We start from the raw sequence: 18,704 nt of genomic DNA, 5'->3' as shown, positions 1-18,704 counted from the left end.
TTTTTCTCATCTACTATAAAGGGACCATACTATCCACCTTGCAGGTTATTCAGAAAAAAAAAAGGGGGGGGGGGTAATGTCATCTGAGACCAATGCCTAGTCTATAGTAAACACTCAGGACATCATCGTTTTTACTCTTATTATTTTCTTTGCTAAGATTTGCAATTGCCTTTTGCCATAACAGCACAAACTTTATGTAAAAAAACATCCTTTAGGCTGACTCAGTGAGCCAATCTTCTCATCTCACTGGACACAGCTTTCCTACATTTCCCAGAACCTCTTGCACTGACGTGTGCACATGTGACTGCATTCTGCCAAAGGGACATGAATGGAAACCTCCTGCTGGTAAACAGCCATCTCCCTTTTATAGGGAAAGTTGGCAGACAACTTCAGAAGCCACATGTGGAAGACAGTAGAGTTTAGGGATGGAAGGATCCTGGGACACAGAATTACTGCTTGAAAGACAGAGGCCTGATGATCAGATCATTCTTTTTGGACTTTGTGCATAGGGGAAGAACTGTATACCCGTTAAGTTATTTTACACCTCTCAACTAATTTATCATAGTAGCTAGCTTTGTCTAATTTGGAGAGAAAATCTATGATTAACACATACACTATATTACAACAATATTATATATTATTATCTGTAATTATATATTATCATATATTATTGTATTGATACATAATATATAAATATATTAAGTTACAGAATATAATTCTATATTATATATTTTATATATTATAATATGCACATATAAAATAAATCGAACTATTTCTTTTTTATTTACCTAAAGTTTGAAATCTGTGCTCTTTCAAATTTAATTTAGCAAACATCTTTTGATTTATTGATTGTTTATGATGTTCCAGACCAGGCAAGGGGACCTACACAGAGGATGAAGAATAGGACCCATCTTCAAGGGAGGTATGGGAGATCAGGGTAGGCAACAGGAGAGCCATTTGGGCCAAACTTGCCATTTACAAGGCTTTAAATTTAGTCTCTTGGTGTTATGTCCAAATAAGGCTGTATGCATAATCACAGAATTCTTCCAAGAAGATTAAATAGAAGACATTCATCATACAACACCCAAAATATTTTGAGAACTTTTATTGGTAGTTCCTGATTTTTCCCCCTTCATTTTTTTAAAAAGATTTTATTTATTTATTCGTGAGAGACACAGAGAGAGAGAGAGAGGCAGAGACACAGGTAGAGGGAGAAGCAGGCTCCATGCAGGGAGCCCAATGTGGGACTTGATCCCGGGACTCCAGGATCATGCCCTGGGCCTAAGGCAGGTGCTAAACCGCTGAGCCACCTAGGGATCCCCCCTCATTTTTCAACAGACCAGGAGTACTCGGAAATGGAACAGGGCTGATTGTCTCATAATCCTGCTCCCAAGAGTTGTCTAGCCATGAACACATACAATTATACTAAGTACTGCAAGAAACCAATGCAGCAGATACAGAAGGCATACAGATAGAGAGAGATAGAGAGATTTACTCCAGCTGATAACGGATGACAAGGAATGTCCAAGTGGACATTTAGGTGGGAGGTGAGTTACAGAGTAGACTGCTGACAAAGAGTGATACTCTGGCATGGACCAGTGTCAGGGAGCCTTCCAAGGGTTTTGAGCCAGAAGAGAATCTCCACAGATTTGCGATTGAGAGCCATCTTTTGAATAACAGTGTTAAGGATAAACTAGGAGCAAATAGATCATTGACACAGAAGACTGGTAGGGAGCAACTTCGATAATCTAGAACAAAATGGGGTGGGCTGATCTAAGAAGGTGGCTGTAGGGGTGCAAAGAATGGGGGCAGAATCAAGACATTTAGAAGTTCAAGTCACAGTTCCTGGTTGGCCTTGAAAATGAGGGAAAGGCATCTTGGATCACTCTGTGGTTCTAGCTTTGATGACTGGCTGGCTGGTAACCTTTTTGGTGTTCAGGTCAGTCTAATACACTTTTATCCTGGACAGTAAAGGTAAAACTCAGAGCTTCTCAGGTCATCTCTTACCTGCTTCCATTCCACTCCAGGTTTTGCCCAACAGCCTCCTGGTTTACAGGAAATAGTTACTTAGACTAAACCATGGGCCTTTTGGGTCTTTGTGTGTGTGTGTGTGTGTGTGTGTGTGTGTGTGTGTGTGTTCCCACCAGGCTTAATTGCAATAACATTTATATCACATAATATAGTGCACTGAGGTTGTAATTTTCCTATCATCTAAATTGCAGGCTGAAATTGTGTTAAGGAAGGACTGTAGAGAATGAATTACTGCTTTCAAAATGACTACTTTTAACCAACAATGTGACTGGCAAATGAATGCCAGAGATGGAAGGACATTTTGTATTTAACATTAGTCTGCCATACCCTAGGATTTTTTAAGTGTAGTTAGTTCACACCATTTGCATTTTAAATTTATAACTGGCACCTGGCCTAACTAGAAAATAATTTTTTCTACTTAATATAATATTACCTTTGGAAAACATAGTAGGAATTTTTGAAGATGTCATGTGGACAGTTCAACCTGACAATTTCTCTCAGACTCTCCTGCTGGGTGGGCCTGGGTTTGTTCATAAAACCCAGAGCTGGGGTGCACGTTGGAGGGGACACCACTGATTTCTTGCCAGTAGTGAACTGAGCAAGGGAAAATTCAGAATCTTAAGGCTATCAGATTTTTTCTGTTTGTTTCACTTATTAAACACAGTGACTATAAGAAACTGGTCTCATTGGAGACCAGTGACTTCTAAATGTCTTGATTCTGCCCCATATCATGCTCACTGGAGCATGATAGTTATGAAGATGGGTGCTGGGTTCAAATTATACTCTACCATCCCCTGGATGACCTCAGTAAGTAATGCAACATGCCTGAGCCTCAGTTTTCCCATCTATAAAATGGGTATAATAATTAAGCAATCCTTACAGGGTTGAGGGAAAGTAATAGAGGCACTGTCTGCAAAGTGTCTGGCCAGGGTGAGTCCTCAGAAAAGGTTAGCTACTTGCAGCACTGTCATAGTTCTGGATGACAGTTTAGTTTGGAATAGGATTCTGACCTAGTAGGGAAATCTAGGTAACAAAATAAAGCAAAAATCATAATACCTCAGGAAGCTTCTATTGTCAAAACTTCTGGGGACTTGCCCAACCACAATAGTTGAGAGACAGATATGGAGATGAGTCACCAAAAAGACAGAGAAACCCAGTGCCTGCAGAAACAAAGGTCCTCGCTACAGAGTTCTTCATAGACAATGCCTCTTGGCATATGGCCTTCCAGCCCAGAGCCTGAGGGCCCTTGTGCGTTTTATGACTCTTCCAATTGTTTATTAAAACTGTAGTGATAAGCTGGAACCCACAAAGTAGAAATGCTGGCTGTGACCAGCTATATGCTATGGGGTCTTCAGGGAACGGTTTGTCACTTCAGAGCCACTGACCCCAAGCCTTCCTTCCCTTGGACACATGAACTTGGCTGTTAGCCACAAGGTCTGGGACATAAGCTCAGGCTTAAGCAGGAACAGCTGCTCTGTGGTGCTTCTTGGGAATCAGGTACCCCCTTGCTGGATATATGCCTCATTTGCGATGTGTTTGGGGTGAGGGACATGCAAAGGAAAGAGTTAAGGTTTGTCTTCCTGACTCTCTCCTTCCCTTTCTTTTCTTCCTTTCCTTGCTCTCAAAGGCCCTTCTTAAGCATGAGACTTTTAATCAAGGGTGCTGGGATTAACTGAATAGTTTTGGACAAAAATAAAATGAGATCCATATCTCATGCCAGATGCAGGAATAATTATCCCAAAGGATTTGAGAGCTGAATGTAAAAATAAAGCTATGCCAGCATTTGGAGCAAATGCATGAGTTCCCATACGACCTGCAGTCAAGGAAAGACCCTCTCATTGTGTCCCCAAATCCAGAGGCAATAGAGGAACACATTGATGACGGTGACTATGTAAAAGACTTTTGAAGTTTAGTTTGCCTCACAGAATACATTGTAATAAAAGCCAAAAGATAAGTGCCAACCCCAGGAAAGTGATTGCAACATGTATTACAGACTCAGGATTGGTATCTCTAATATAGAGACACTTCTTAATACTTGAAGGAAAAAGACCAGCATTGAATAGAAACATAGGTAAAAGACATGAACAGACAATTTCACAAGAGGATGTAAGATGATCCTTAAATATAAGATGTTCAACTTTATTCATATTGAGAAAAACACTAGTTAAAATTACACTGACAGCATTTCTTACCTGTGAGATTGGAAAACATCCCAAAGCTCCACAACACACTGTTAATGAGGTTGTGGGGCAAGTAGATACTCTCATATGTGCTGGTGAGAACCCAAACTGCTACCGCTCTGGAGCAGGGGAACTTAGCAATAGCCGACACATTGTGCAGGCACTTGCCAGCGACCTAGCAGTACCAGCTCTATGAAATCACACACCTTTAACAATGCAAAAACACACAGACATAAGGCTATCCTTTGCAGCATTGTTCATAATCGCAAAATACTGAGAACTGCCTACTAGCCTAATCATAGGAGAGTATTTGCATGAACTGTGGTCCATCTACAGAACACAATGCTAGGCAGCTGTAAAAAATAGTGAGAAAGCTTACTGTGAACTGCTATGCAGTGATTTCCAAGATATGCCAGTTAGTGAAGGAAGTAAAGGACCAAAGAGTATCTATAGTCGGCCTCCTTTCACGTAAGGAAGAGTGGGAAAAAAATATGCATTTATTTTCAATTCTTTTGCAGAAAGAAATACAGGGATGATAAACCAGAAACTGACAGGACTAATTACATCTACAGGGAATGGGTTGGAACAGGGTGAAGGAGACGGTGGGGTAAGAATGAGGTGGAGGGGGTGGGAATGGGATAGAGCAGGAGCCAGAAATGCCACTTGTCTTAGGATACCTTGCAGTATGAGTCTGACTTTTAAGCTATGTTAATTTTTTCATACTCAGGAAAAAGAAGTAAATAAAGAACAATGTGGAAAAAACTCTAAAATGAAATATAAACAGGAACGAGTAAATGTGACTGTCTTTCAAGTGGATAACCCAGCCATAGTGAAGGGGGAATCGGTTGGTCCGATCTGTGATGGCCTCAAGTGCTTTATTTCCCTACAAGCCTACTTTAGCACGGGAGATGGTACTTTGGTGCAAAAAGAGCTCTGGAGGAGGGGAGGAAAAACTTGGTAGAATGGATTTTTGAAATGATCCTTCAAAGCTCTTACAGCCCATGTTTTTACAGGTTCTTAATGTAGGAGCAATTTGAAGTGGATTCAGTTTTATAGATAATAAGCATGAGAGTAAAGATCACAGCAGACATTTGGTTACTAAAGGTAAGTGATATTAAGATTTTATATACACACATATATATTACATATATGTTATGTGTGTGTGTGTGTGTGTGTGTGTGCACAGACTCCATGGAACAAATCCAGTGGTCTAGTTTGCTTGATGTCACCATAAAATATAATTTCAAAAGAGAACCAAGTGAGTTGCAAACAAAAATGTCAAGTGGCTTTTCCTTATCTTCCAAGTAGAATTCTCCCAACAAATATTTATCGAGTATCTACTATGTGCCAGGCATTTTTGTTTCAAGAGAATAAGGGATGAGGCCTTAATAGAGATGGACAATGTACAGGAAAACATTCAGATGAGACAAATTTTAAGAAGGAAATGCCTCCAAGACAATAGAATGGGGCTAGGAGCTACTTGTGCTATGAGAGTCAAAAGTCTTTTTCAAGTAGAAGGCATGTGAGCTGAGACCTGAGTAGTGATCTGTGGAAAAGAGAAGCAGGTAGAGGGAACAGCAAATGCAAAGGCCCTGGGGTGGGATCAGCCTTGGAGTGGTCACAGCGAAATGAACAAAGAGGAGCCTGGCATGAGATTAAGTAGGTGTACATTATAAAATAATAAACCCACTCAGATAAAGCTATATTCCTTAAAAGACTGACCAAAATTATATTCCAGTTCCCTGAACCTGAAAATTGTGTTTCTACTTCATGAAAATTCCTATGCCCAAGATAAAACTTGAAAAGGATTTAATGAAAAACCTTTACTCTTTTCCTTATCTGTTCTGGTTTAGCTATTTCCTTGGAGGTTGTCAGGCAAGGAGAGGAAGCACGCTTAATGTTTTAAAAATGCCATCGCTCTGTGAAGAGCATGCTGCTTTGCTAAGTCATAGGTGGGATAAGCTACTTTTGATTGATGAACTCTAATATTTATATATTAAATAGTTACTTAAAGCATATGTGGCATTCTACCCAAAGATGCTTCCTGCAACCTCACACAGCAAAGTGGGGAGGCACAGGCCACAAGACCCAGTTCATTGGTTCACGATGCCATCAACGCTCTGTCGAAACCTATGAGAGCAAAACTCTCTTATTTCACTTCCCACAAGGAAGGGTTTAGGTTCTGTCCAGTTCCATCATCCAAACGAAAATGGTGCTGCTTGGCTGGCGCACTGTGAAGGTTAATATATGAGCAGCTCTGGGTAATCTTCCTTTTGGTCACGGGCACAGGAGTTTTGCTAACCACCAACCCATGCTTTGAGTGGGAAGGCCCAGACCTTTACTGTCCTCTCGGCACAGTCTGGTCCAGGACAATCAAACTACAGAGTAATTTTCTGCAGGAGCTCACCTTCTCCCTCCTCTGATCAAAGCCAGTGTCAGCAAGGAGATGCTCAGAAGGGGCGGAATCAACACATCCTATGTGGGACTACAAATTCACAAGAGGGCTGAGGAGAGGTCGGGAGACCATGCCACCATCTGCGCATCACTTAGGTCCAATTAGATGCTCACTTGTACAAGGAGGGCAGCAAAGCTCAGGCAGCCATCGCTTAACCAGCCCCAGCCCCTAGCCCCCTGGGGGCATCGTGAGTCCTGCTGAGTCCTGTTCCTGGAGAGATGGGGAAAGAGAGACACACACAAGACCATCTCAGATGAGCCCTGAGAGGGATGCTTCAGATTCCCCCTCCTGGAGCCAAGGATGCCAGCGTGGGGCTCTGTGCAGTCCCTAGGAGACAGATATTCAGCACTTTCCTGTTTGTAGACTTCTGACCCATCTTGCATCATGAAATAAGTTAGATTTGTTTGGGAGGTTTTTTCATCGGTAGGGAGCATGGACATACCCAGGATAGCAAGATAACCGAAAACGGTTTGCTCTCTGCAACCATGCGAACTGTTTGTGTGAAAGGTTCTGAATTCCGATCCCTACAAAGAGTTCCCAGTCCTGCTTCTGGGGAAGTTAGCTGCTAGGGATAGGGTCTGTGGAGGGATGAACGAACAGGACCCCAAACAGCGTTGTGCTTTAGTGAAGGAAGAAGCCTGTCCACGTGCAAGCAATGTCCACGGACACCTGTGAGTTTGGTGACACCTCTTTGAAATAGGAAAAAGAAAAGAAAAACATAAAACAGATACCTGTATATCGTTAACTTTTTCAAGAGTATTTTCAATAATTTGCTATAAATAAAACCTAATCCCAGAATCTTGTGACCAGTCTGGGTCTAAATACCACATCTGTTGTGGAGTCATTCATGAGAAGGGCCACTAAGCTCCATCTGCATTTTTGTGCTTTTTTTAGATCTATGGGCCTGCCTTTTGTTTTTTTCTCTTGGTTATACAGTTTTCTCAAGTTATTACTGTTCCAGCTCAATGGCGTTTAGATGCAGCATTTCACCTCTCCTTTTGAGAAGGAAGGAGAGAGGGAAAGAGAAATAATTGATCACCAGCTCTTTCCTTCTATAAGAAATCTTCTACTCATCACACCAGGGCTATTCTCACCAAGCAGGTAGGCAGCAAACAACCCTGGCGAACCTTTCCCTATTTCACACACACACACACACACACACACACACACACACTCAGATGCATGTCATACATACGCTCTCTTATATGCTCACACACACTCACACCTGTACACATGCCTACATGTTCTCATACACTCATACACACAGGTGTATGTTCATACTCAGGCACGCTCACATGCTCATACATGTACACTCACACACGCATGCTCATACACACATGTACACCCTCCCACACTCATACACAGCCACACATGCTCACACACTTACACTCACATACACGCACATTCATATATGCACTCACACCTGCTCCCATGCTTATACACAATCATACATATACATAGACTTACATTCACACTCATGTGCTTATACACATCCACACTTGCACACACTCACACATGTGTGCTCGTGCACACTCTACCTTTACTTACGAGAGTGGGTACAAGTGGCCATCTTCACATCTCCAGGGAAGGAAAACATTCACTCTCGGTTTAGGCACATGGAGATCTGGATAAAAAAACAAATTATGCCAAGGAGACTCATGACAATCTTCTCAAAGATGCCCATTGTTTATGAACAGCAAAGTCCTCACTCCTGGCTCACCTCCTGGACTTTACCATCTAGGCCACATTGGGCCCAGACTTGGGACTGAAGGTCACCTGGACACGTCTCCAGACTCTATGGGCACTGTGAAAGGCTTCCTGGGTGGTCCAGTAAGAGCGGTGCCAGGCCAATCAGTTCCTGACCACCCTGGGGCAGGGCTGAGGGCAGCGCCCATGGGGGGTGTCACTCAGGTGCCTGAGACTCAGGCGCTCTGGGAACCAGAGCAGGGCTTAGAGACCTTTTGATCACATGGTTAGCTTCCAGAACAGGAAGGCAGCAGAGTGGGGGTTTGGGACAATACTGATGCCCCGTGCAGGGCCCCCGACTCCCTAGAGGGTCACAAGGCCGGGCTTGTATTTAGTTAGTGGTAATGATCTCGTTAGGGGTATGAAGGGGCCACCACCAAGACATCCGCTCTTGCCAGTGGGTCTCCCCACCCAGCTCTGCCTCTCCTGTGTGGCCTCACAAGGGACGTGAACTGTGATTAACAGACTTCTAGTGCTTTAGTAATTTGCAAAACAGCATTAAATAACGGAAGTAGAGGACAATAGGAATGGGCCACTGGCTGGGCAGGAGGTGGCTACCAGTAGAGCCAGGAAAATCCCTGGAGCAGGGCCCTCGCACAGCTGGCAGGGCACAATGTCACAGCTGGCTGCTGGCAGGGTGCCCGGCGACAGGGCCTCTCGTCTGCCCAGGTGGTCAGACTGAGCTGGCCTTTTAACTTCTCAAATTTTTTAGAAAGGGAAGCAGCGGGGGGTGGGGGGGGAGAGCGAGAGCAAGAGACTCTTTTTTTTTTTTAAAACTCTCTTGTATCTTCAGTAGGAGAGAAAGTAAGAGAGGCTATTGAGCAAGAGAAAGAGATTAAGGAGGAAAGAAAGTGACAAGCAGATCATAGAAACCCCCTTCAATGCTGGTAATCCCTGACATCCAAGGACAAATATGAATACTTTTGTTCTTGAATTTAGATTAACTTGGTGTCAGGAGGGAAAGTGAAAGGAACGTTGGTCTGGTTGGGCCTCCCGTGAAGCTCAGGAAGGCCGGCTGCCTGGGACGGACCAGGCCGCTCTCAGAGGTGTGCACCAAACACCACAGCGGCCCCAGGCCTCCGCAGCGGGCAAGTTATTAACTGTGCAATGGGAGGGTGTCCGCCCTGCCTTCCTTCTCCTCTGGACCCCAAACACAAGGTCACCTCAGCCCTGTGGACGCAGCTTAGCATTCAAAAATCATAAAAGTTTGGTCTTTTTAATATCCATCTCATGCAGAAGATCTGATTTTTATCAATGTGTATTCAAACTTCCATGTATCGAGGCCATTATCCACAGGTCTCAGAGCAATAGGAAGCTGGTTTTCTAGGAGCCTCATAATGAGGAGACTGGTTTGATTCGAAGAAACTTAATGACTTATTAAGACTCAGGGAAAGGACACAATAAATCAAGAATTGTCTGGGCGGGATGCGTTTTCAGCTTCTTGTAAGTGCCATCTCTGAACCTGCTGGAGGAGTCCAGCATTCAGCTTGGGTAGCACTGATTTATCTCCCATCTACTGCTTGGAGTAAACAAACCCGACACCTTCTTCCAAGAAGTTCACCTCGGGCTAAATGTATTTTACCGCTGGAATAGTCAGCAATGCTGCTGCCAACCCAAACAGCACACTGCGGTTCCCCTGGGAAATGTCTTTATGGCTTTAAAAATGGTGCGCCAGTTGGCACATTGGGCTTGCCCATGGGATTCATGATGGGAGTTGGCAAAATGGGTTCTTAGTTTCATAAAGAACCTGTCTGGAGTGACGATTGGAGAAAGGAAAAAGGATGTGCTCTCTGTGGGGCAATATCCAACATGCGAGGTGCTTCAGTGGGGAGGTATCCACACAGATGACCACTGGTAACTCAACATTGTTTCTCATGATCAAGGTTAAGAGATAATCTTCCTTGAAAAGAATGGCATAGTGCAGCCAGGACTGAGACCAGAGTAATGTTGGTGGTGGAGGTGCCAGAGAGGGGATAAGGACTTGGCAGGGGGGCACGGTGGGTGTCATCGGGTAGTGACACAGTGACATTTCATGGATGCTATATTTTTAGGGCCACATGGCATGCAGTCAGGATGACTGACAGCCTTATTCTGTGATTTACTGAGGAGCTAGGGATTTGTCTTGACAGCATGCTTGATGTGTCCCTCTGCAGGACTGGCAGGCTGCAGAAAAAAGAGCCTGGGGACCACCAACCCCCCTCACCTCTGGTGCAGGCCGGAGCTGGTGTACATTCTGCTCCTCGGAGTCACTGTGTCAGCCTCGGAAACCCCTGCTACAGGCTTCACATGGGGCCCCTTAGAGTCTCTTCCTGATTCAAAGAGAAGAACAAAATGTTTTTGCTAGGACTCTTGTTTTTTTTGTTGTTGTTGTTGTTTTTTTTTCCCCAAGGAGATCCTCCTTCAGCCAGCCAGGGCTGCTGTGCCATAACACGGTACTACCCACTGAGGTGGCTTAAACAACAAAAAATCAATTTTCTCACAGTTTTGGAGGCTGGATGGTCCAAGATCAGGATGTCACAAGGGTTGGTTTCTGGTGAGGTCTTTCTCCTTGGCCTGTAGGCAGCCACCTCTTCACTGTGTCCTCACACAGCCTTTCCTCTGTCAGTGCGAGGAGAAAGATGGAGATTTTTGGTGTCCCCTCCTCTTCTTCTAAGGACATCAGTCCTATTAGGTCCGGGCCCCACCCTTATGACCTTATTCAGCATTAATTATCTCCTCAAATGCCCCATTTCAAATCTCATTTAGAGTCAGAGTTTCAACATATGAATTTGGGACAGGGACATAATTCAGTCAGTAACAGACCCTTTTCTAGAAAGGTGTGAAGTGGGTACATCCTGGGAATTCTGAAAGAATTAAGGGTAGTTTCATCTTCTTCAGCCAAAATAACTGCTTCAGGAGAATTGCTGCTTCTTTAGCCAATCAAAATTGGATTTGTACAAGGTTCTCAAATTTACATGGGAAGAGGGTCTTCCTGGGAGAATAGCTAAAAATAGCAGTTTTTAAAAAGCTTTGGGAATTCTGTATGATACAGTGATGATGAACATATACCATCAAGAACATATACCATCATACATACAGAATGTAGAACACAAAGAATGAACCTTAATATAAACCTCAGACTTTAGTTAATAATGTATCAATATTGGATCAATGATATCAAATAAACCACATTGATAATAATACTAATACTAGGAGATTCTGTGGGCAGGGACTATCAGGAACTCTGTGCTTTCTCATCAGGTTTTCTATAAACTTGCCATAAAGATTCTGTAAACCCTTCTGCAAAACTTCCCTTAAAAAGTAGTCTATTAATTTAAAAGCAAACAAACAAAAAAGCATGGGGTTGAGTTTTAGCCAGAGTGGAGAATTTTAGTTTTTATTTTTATTTTTTTATTTTTTTATTTTTTGAATTTTAGTTTTTAATCTGTAGCCACAGGGTGCTGCACACAAGGCTATGGATCCCCTGTATCCCCTCAGTGCTCCCCACCACTCACACATCCAGCACATCCCTTCAATCTGCAGGCACCCGTTCCTCTTTGCTGGGGCATTTTCTGGCCCGTAGTGTGGGGCAGGTCAGATATACTAGGAGGAAATCTTCAAATAATGACTCAGAGATGTTGGTAGAGAAATGCCAGCTCCCACACCCATGGGCAGAGCGCTCCGATGTTTTCTACACTGTCCCCGGGGGACCCCAGAGGAATGGAGCCTCCATTGCTCGCTGTAGAAACCTGCTTGTGAATAAATGCCTTTTATCGACTCCCTTCCTCTCCTTGGTTTATTTCCTCATGCTTTCTTGATGTTGCCTTAATTCACAGCCAGTTACTAGCTCTCGCTCACATTAGTGTCTAGGAGAAAAGCAAACACAGTGTGGATTTCTGCTGGATGGATAATCTTTGTTGGAGGCCAACAGCATTCCTGCAGGTGCTTCCTGACTATCTCAGACACATGGCTGTCTCAGACACATCCCCATGAGAGATGCTGACGTTGGAGTCCTTCTATGGGATGCTAATTTACTGAATTGAACAAGTATATAGGTATTTTAGGTTGAAGTTATTAAAAATTTCTCTTTCTCATGCGTGATTAGGTTTACAAAGTAGGAAAAACTGCACTCCTACTTCACAGGCTATCTTGGAATCACAGGAAGAAACTACTGTGTAGCACTATGCTACCTGGGAGTGTTCTTGCTAACTTTACCGCTGGCACGATCACTATAAAGCCAGATGTGAAAACCAAATAAATTAGCTAAGTAGTCAACAAGATACATGTCCTAGGTGCAAACTTAGTTGGATTGAATACTCCACACGGGAAGGACTTAAAATTTGAAAAAACAATGCTAAAAAAAATTTGGAAGATTTGCATCTAGGAAGACAGTCTCTTTAAAACAAGGCACCTGATCACTATGGCATCTTTCGGCCAGCTTTAGTGAGCTAAGGCATATGGGCACATAAGACGTTGTCGCTAATTTTGCTACTTTGGTTTGTATTTAAGGCTCCAGCCAGGAGCACTTAGGACCTTCCCGGAGAGGAGCCCTTGACAGTTTTAGGGCTTCCTTTGTTGTCATTCAGGACTGGTGCTAACAGGCTCAGGCAGGAGGCTGCTGGGAGAGGCTCTGGCCATGTGCCTCCACTCCTGCAACATCTGCCATGGGACAGATGGATGCCATGCTGTGGGTTCCTGAGAGGATGGTTCTCCTTCTCTAGAGAAGCACCGAACCAGCTATTCTTAGCCTACATGGTTACTTCATGTGAACAGGGAAGTCTGAATATGATACAATTATTCAAACAGGAATAATAAAAGACAACAGAGACATTCTCCTCTATTCCCAGGCTTTAAGTTTTGCTTTCCTGAGACAAGCCGGGTTGTAGTTCCTCCTGTATTCATGCAGATATATTTTATGTGTATTTTGCATATGTTGTTAAAAGCAACCAGTAGTGTGGGAGGTCCCAAGTAATCCTCTCCTTACGCGTGGTCAATGGCGAAGATGATGGGATGTCCTTCCCATCATTAGGTAATTCCCCTTACCTCGGACTCCACCATAGTGGACCAAAGGGAGGTGTTCCTGCTGGCCTTGAAGCAAGGGCTGTCATGTGCGGGGGAACCATGTTGCTGGGATTGAGGGTGGTCCATGGGAGCCGAGGGTCAGCAAGAATCAGATTCTGCCAACAACCAGCTTGGAAGAGGAGCCTAAGTCTCAGGTGGGCTCCGGCTCCCACTCCCGCTGGGCTGGCAGGTGGTGGAAGCAGAGGGGCCAAAAAAACAAAAACAAAAACAGAAACAAAAAACCCTAACAATCCATCTTGGAAATGATTCCAATCAGTACTTTCTTTAGCTGCTTCTAAACAGCTGTTTGTCTGATGTCTGATCAGTTAAGATCTTTCTTAAAGAAGGTTATGTTTCATGAATCAAAGCTTAGTAGCAGCAGCACTTGATAATAGTCTTAGGCTGTCAACCAGGCAATGCTAAAATAATTTGGCCAAGATAATTCCTGATCTGTTTTTATTGGTTGGCTTATTGGCTTGAAGGTCAAATTCATGAAGATCCTTAAAGATTAAGGTAATTTCTAATGGCACGTACTTAATAAATGAATTTATCCTGCTATGATTTTAATATGCAGATGCATTTTCTTCTCTTAGGAAAGCCACACCAAAGACATTAGGGACGTCTCGCAGACACTAGTGAGTTTTTCACTGACTCAGTTTCCCTTTCCTCTGGCAAGTAGCTAGACCTCGTGTCTCAGTCACTTGAGTTCAGTTTGGTTGTGACTTCTGGTCAGTGAAAAATGGTGGAAGTGATATATGCTTTTTTGGGTCTGGTCCACAGAAACCTCCCATTGGATCTGCCACACTCTCTCCTTCCTCCCACTGGCCAGCTGGAAGCAGAAGCATCAGGAGAGAACGTCAGGTTCTAAAGGATGGTGAAACCACAGGCTGAAAGGAGACTAGTCTCAGAATCACCACGAGGAAGGCTGCCTCTCCTGAAGCATTATGTGAACGAGAAAGAAACTTCCATTGTGTTAAGCTCCTGAAATTAGGGGGTTCAAATTTCAGAGATCCTCTCCCAGCTGATAGAGGGCTGAAGATTTGCTTTCAAAAAGGGTTCTTTGTTTTTAACCTTTGTTTTTAACCTAAATCACACTGGGATGTTTTTAAATTGCAGGGTGGCCTTATAGAGGTGATGGGATGCCATTTCTTACAAACTGACTTCAGGGGCCCATTGGTTGTGCAGCTGTCAGCACTTTCAGGGTCATGCTCAAAGTGGATGTTCGGCAAACCTTATGCACTGAGTTCTAGGGGTCAAATACACACAGTGGTATTTGTGGTGGTTCTGACTAACCTCATGATCTCCCAATAATTAGTTGCACACAAATGCTAGGTCTTTGTTTTCCTGGACATGTTGAATCCACCTTGTTCTCTTAGTTTTTCAACTTATCCTCTTGTTTTTCACCTTATTATTTGATTTCCCAGAAGCAATATTTGAATTCAACACAAGGCCATCAAAAGAATTCCCTGCAATTCTGTTATTTTTTTTTCCCCATAGGAATATACACTCTTCAGGAAAGCCAATCTACAAGTGGCTCCCACTGAATTCAAAGGACTTGGCCTTTTGATCAATGAAATACTTTTAATACTAGTTACTTATTGAGTGGATAGTTTGCACTCCGTGGGATTCTGGAAATTTATATGCATTTTTCTGCTGGACTTTGAGCTCTGGGAGGTCAGGGATCATGGCCTTTCTTTCTTTAGCCCTAACTTATGGCTCAGAGGCTCATGTAATTTATGGTCAATAAATTCCCACTGAATATAAGAATTCTTCAATCAAAGGCCTTTGACTTTTATGGACACATATATGCTAGTTTCACCCACATGTTGAAGATGACTTCAAGCTTGATGTGTATTGGAAGAAGGATAGATTCAGTCAAGAATCCTGGTTTGATAAGGTTGAGATTCCAGTTCAATGATTCATCTTCTGTCTAAGGTCATGGAATGAGGATTGGATGGATAGACCTTGGCTTAAGAGTCTGGAAGAATCCCAGGGAGGAAATTGAAGCAGTCATCAAAAACCTCCCAAGACACAAGAGTCCAGGGCCAGATGGCTTCCCAGGGGAATTTTATCAAACGTTTAAAGAAGAAATCATACCTATTCTCCTAAAGCTGTTTGGAAAGATAGAAAGAGATGGAGTACTTCCAAATTCGTTCTATGAAGCCAGCATCACCTTAATTCCAAAGCCAGACAAAGACCCCGCCAAAAAGGAGAATTACAGACCAATATCCCTGATGAACATGGATGCAAAAATTCTCAACAAGATACTGGCCAATAGGATCCAACAGTACATTAAGAAAATTATTCACCATGACCAAGTAGGATTTATCCCTGGGACACAAGGCTGGTTCAACACCCGTAAAACAATCAATGTGATTCATCATATCAGCAAGAGAAAAACCAAGAACCATATGATCCTCTCATTAGATGCAGAGAAAGCATTTGACAAAATACAGCATCCATTCCTGATCAAAACTCTTCAGAGTGTAGGGATAGAGGGAACATTCCTCGACATCTTAAAAGCCATCTATGAAAAGCCCACAGCAAATATCATTCTCAATGGGGAAGCACTGGGAGCCTTTCCCCTAAGATCAGGAACAAGACAGGGATGTCCACTCTCACCACTGCTGTTCAACATAGTACTGGAGGTCCTAGCCTCAGCAATCAGACAACAAAAAGACATTAAAGGCATTCAAATTGGCAAAGAAGAAGTCAAACTCTCCCTCTTCGCCGATGACATGATACTCTACATAGAAAACCCAAAAGTCTCCACCCCAAGATTGCTAGAACTCATACAGCAATTCGGTAGTGTGGCAGGATACAAAATCAATGCCCAGAAGTCAGTGGCATTTCTATATACTAACAATGAGACTGAAGAAAGAGAAATTAAGGAGTCAATCCCATTTACAATTGCACCCAAAAGCATAAGATACCTAGGAATAAACCTCACCAAAGATGTAAAGGATCTATACCCTCAAAACTATAGAACACTTCTGAAAGAAATTGAGGAAGACACAAAGAGATGGAAAAATATTCCATGCTCATGGATTGGCAGAATTAATATTGTGAAAATGTCAATGTTACCCAGGGCAATATACACGTTTAATGCAATCCCTATCAAAATACCATGGACTTTCTTCAGAGAGTTAGAACAAATTATTTTAAGATTTGTGTGGAATCAGAAAAGACCCCGAATAGCCAGGGGAATTTTAAAAAAGAAAACCATATCTGGGGGCATCACAATGCCAGATTTCAGGTTGTACTACAAAGCTGTGGTCATCAAGACAGTGTGGTACTGGCACAAAAACAGACACATAGATCAGTGGAACAGAATAGAGAATCCAGAAGTGGACCCTGAACTTTATGGGCAACTAATATTTGATAAAGGAGGAAAGACTATCCATTGGAAGAAAGACAGTCTCTTCAATAAATGGTGCTGGGAAAATTGGACATACACATGCAGAAGAATGAAACTAGACCACTCTCTTTCACCATACACAAAGATAAACTCAAAATGGATGAAAGATCTAAATGTGAGACAAGATTCCATCAAAATCCTAGAGAAGAACACAGGCAACACCCTTTTTGAACTCGGCCATAGTAACTTCTTGCAAGATACATCTATGAAGGCAAAAGAAACAAAAGCAAAAATGAACTATTGGGACTTCATCAAGATAAGAAGCTTTTGCACAGCAAAGGATACAGTCAACAAAACTCAAAGACAACCTACAGAATGGGAGAAGATATTTGCAAATGACATATCAGATAAAGGGCTAGTTTCCAAGATCTATAAAGAACTTATTAAACTCAACACCAAAGAAACAAACAATCCAATCATGAAATGGGCAAAAGACATGAACAGAAATCTCACAGAGGAAGACATAGACATGGCCAACATGCATATGAGAAAATGCTCTGCATCACTTGCCATCAGGGAAATACAAATCAAAACTACAATGAGATACCACCTCACACCAGTGAGAATGGGGAAAATTAACAAGGCAGGAAACAACAAATGTTGGAGAGGATGCGGAGAAAAGGGAACCCTCTTACACTGTTGGTGGGGATGTGAACTGGTGCAGCCACTCTGGAAAACTGTGTGGAGGTTCCTCAAACAGTTAAAAATATACCTGCCCTACGACCCAGCAATTGCACTGTTGGGGATTTACCCCAAAGATACAAATGCAATGAAACGCCGGGACACCTGCACCCCGATGTTTCTAGCAGCAATGGCCACGATAGCCAAACTGTGGAAGGAGCCTCGGTGTCCAACGAAAGATGAATGGATAAAGAAGATGTGGTTTATGTATACAATGGAATATTACTCAGCTATTAGAAATGACAAATACCCACCATTTGCTTCAACGTGGATGGAACTGGAGGGTATTATGCTGAGTGAAGTAAGTCAGTCGGAGAAGGACAAACATTATATGTTCTCATTCATTTGGGGAATATAAATAATAGTGGAAGGGAGAAGAAATGTGTGGGAAATATCAGAAAGGGAGACAGAACGTAAAGACTGCTAACTCTGGGAAACGAACTAGGGGTGGTAGAAGGGGAGGAGGGCGGGGGGTGGGAGTGAATGGGTGACGGGCACTGGGGGTTATTCTGTATGTTAGTAAATTGAACACCAATTAAAAAAAAAAAAAAGAGTCTGGAAGAATCAATAAACTACCCACAGGGAGGAGAGGAAGCTTTGGAGAAAATGGGAAGGTTCTCCTTAGGAGTAAGAAATACTTGCCTTGAAAAGTAAGGGGAATTACAAATATTTGCCTGAGGCCAATTTTTCTGAAAATTTGCTGTTGGCAGCTATGAGAATTCACTTGACTGGACAATCCTGTGAAAGCAAAGAATTAATTCCAGGAATAAGCCTAGGGAACCTGAGATCATTGCTGCTTGCCTCCTTTTAAGAGAAGATGCAACAGGCTCAATTGGCTTGGCAGGGAAAGAAGAAGGAAGGAGAGATGCCACTCTTCCTTTGGGAAATTGCCACACCAGCACTAGTGTGGCCTCATGGTTGTGCCAGCTGAGAACTTGAGTCCTTGGGGTGGTGTGCGCAGCTACTTAGGAAACCCAAGGTGGATGGGTTATTGGATTAATTATTTTTTGATGAGGGTATATTTTACAGGCTTCAGTAGAAAGAATGGGGGAGGCAAGGTAGTACAAAATCACAAACGATATTGGGATGAAGGAAGGAGCATAGAACTGCGTTCAAGGACACTTCATGCTTTCGGTTGAGTTCTATTTCTACT

The 18,704-nt window shown here is 42.9% G+C and overlaps 1 long non-coding RNA gene across 17 annotated transcripts in view; it reads left to right on the top strand.

Annotated features, from left to right (window-relative positions):
- LOC144297850 (uncharacterized) overlaps window positions 1-18,704 on the top strand; it is a 50,851-nt gene that overhangs the window by 21,833 nt on the left and 10,314 nt on the right. For 4 of the 17 annotated variants that reach the window (XR_013364714.1, XR_013364721.1, XR_013364724.1 and 1 more), the window contains exons 4-5: window positions 868-922; window positions 5,225-5,315. This is a non-coding gene — a long non-coding RNA (uncharacterized LOC144297850). Of the gene's footprint in view, window positions 1-867; window positions 923-5,224; window positions 5,316-6,640; window positions 6,656-7,560; window positions 7,768-10,565; window positions 10,581-14,232; window positions 14,506-18,704 lie in introns of those variants that run through there. The other 13 variants (XR_013364728.1, XR_013364718.1, XR_013364719.1 and 10 more) reach the window with 12 other exon arrangements.

The sequence above is a fragment of the Canis aureus genome, chromosome 26 (assembly GCF_053574225.1).
Source record: "Canis aureus isolate CA01 chromosome 26, VMU_Caureus_v.1.0, whole genome shotgun sequence".
Classification (NCBI taxonomy): domain Eukaryota; kingdom Metazoa; phylum Chordata; class Mammalia; order Carnivora; family Canidae; genus Canis; species Canis aureus.
The sequence above is the reverse complement of the archived record's forward strand: the minus strand, read 5'-3'. Positions and strand labels throughout refer to the sequence as shown.